This window comes from Mustela nivalis, assembly GCF_964662115.1.
Source record: "Mustela nivalis genome assembly, chromosome: 9".
Taxonomy (NCBI): Eukaryota; Metazoa; Chordata; class Mammalia; order Carnivora; family Mustelidae; genus Mustela; species Mustela nivalis.
This window is the reverse complement of record NC_139028.1, coordinates 20,532,967-20,535,306: the sequence shown is the minus strand read 5'-3', so window position 1 is coordinate 20,535,306 and position 2,340 is coordinate 20,532,967.

Below are 2,340 nucleotides of genomic sequence, written 5' to 3'. Positions count from 1 at the left end.
TCATGTCCTTAACTGGGTATTCTCTTTTGGGGAAAAAGCTAATGATGAACCTCCCATGGATCTTGGAGGGTGGTGGTTGGATTTTTCATTAATCTAGAAAGCAGTGTGAGTAGAAACTTCAGTGATGGTTCCTTCCTCTTAGAAAATACAAATTTGTGCTAGACTTAGGAATAGACATAGCTATTTGGAGACAAGGTGTATGATAAAGGTAATGTTACAAATTAGTGGGGAAGAAATAGGTAATGATGCTTAGAAAATTGGCTTATGTATGGATAAAAATGAAGTTGGATCCCTACCTCAAACTGTATAAAAACAAAGACATTCCAAAGCTCTTAAAGATCTAAATGAAAGGTAAAATGTTAAAGCCAGTAGGAAAAAATCAGAGAATGTCATTGTGACCTTGGGGTGAGGATAGATTTGTTAAATAATATTCCCAAAGCACAATCTATAATATTTGATAGCTTTGACTACTTCATAATTAAAGATTTCTGGTTAACAGAGCATCTCATAGTCAAAGCTAAAGATGTGTATAGATTAGGAGAAAATATTTGCAATATTTAAAACTGAGAAGGGGTTGCATATATAAAAGACTTGCTATAGAAGGAGCTACTGTAAATAAGAAAGACAAAGCACAAAATAAGGTGTGCCTGGGTGACTTAGTCGGTTAAACATCTGCCTTTGGATCAGGTCATGATCTCAGGGTCCTGGGATCGAGCCCCACATCGGGCTCTCCGCTCAGCAAGCAGTCTGCTTCTCCGTCTCCTCTCCCTCTGTGCTCGCTCACTCTCAAATAAAATCTTTAAAACACACACACACACACACAATAGGCAAAGAATATAAATAGGTAAAATATAAAGGGAAAACCAAAATGACTAATAAGAATATTATCTCATTGGTAATTAGAGAAAAACAAAAAATAAAATGTTAATGTGTTTCTACTTATATCCATTGGCTTGGTAAAAATAAGAGATTTAACTCTTGTGGGGAATGAAAACTTCAGGGGAGTTTCATCTGTTGTATCCATTTCGGAGAACAAATGGGCAACACTTTTAATTGAAATTAAGTAATATCCTGGATGCAGTGTTACTTAGCTTTTAAGAGTGTGGCTCTGGAGCTATACTGCCTGTGTTTGAATCCCAGCTATGTCTTTTACTAATTGTGTGATCTTGGTAAGCTTCTTAACTTCTTTGTGCCTTAGTTTCTTCAACTGTGAAATGGAGATAATCTCACCTACCTCAGAGGTTTATTGTGACCTTAGAACAGTGCTTGCACATAGTGTGTGTCACAAAATTGTTGGCTGTCATTATTATTATCTTCCTATTCATCCAGTATTGATAGCGAGCTTCCAAGATGGCCCCTGATGATCCCTGGCTCCTAGTATACAAGCCCTGTGCAGTCCCCTCCCATAATGAATAGGGCCGTCCTATGTAACCAATAGGATATACTGGAAACGTGTGACTTCTGAGGCTAGGTCATAGAAGACATTGAATCTGGCTTGTACTTTCTCAGATCCCTTGCTTTGGAAGAAGCTGGCTGCTGTGTCGTGAGGGCACACAAGCAGCCATCTGGAGAGGTCCATGTAGAGAGGAGGAGCTGAGGCCTCTCACCAGTAGATGGCACTGACTTTTCCATCGGTGTGAGTGAACCATCTTGGAAGTGGATACTTTACCTCCATTCAACCTTTAGACGAATGTGGCCCTGATCGACATGTGACCACAACCTCATGAGAAATCCTGAACCAGAATCACTTAGCTCTAAATTCTTGATGCAAAGAAACAGTGAGATAACAGGTGTTTATTTTTTTTTAAAAGATTTTATTTATTTGAGAGAGAGCACAAGCAGGGGCACTGGCAGGCAGAGGAAGAGGGAGAAGCAGGCTCCTCACTGAGCAGGGAGCCCGATGCGGGTCTTGATCCCATTTGCCCAGGATCATGACCTGAGCCAAAGGCAGACACTTAACTGAGACACCCAGGTGCCCCTAGATGTTCATTTTTAAAAAACATTTATTGAGATAAAACTCACACACCATACAGTTTACTCATTTCCTATGAAGTACAATTCAGTGGTTTTTAGATATCACAGTGTTGTGCACCTATCACTACAATTAATTTTGAAACATTTGGATCACTCTGTGAATATAAGAACTTTGTATCCATTGGCATCCATCACTCCCCACTTGTCCCCAACTCCCCTGTCCCCTGGCAACTACTGATCTACTCTCTGTTGCTCTAGATTTGCCTATTAGAGACATTTCATATAGAGTGTGCATGGAGCTGTCATACAGTATGTGACCTTTTGTGTCTAACTCTTCACTGAGCATAATGTTTGTAAGTTTCATCT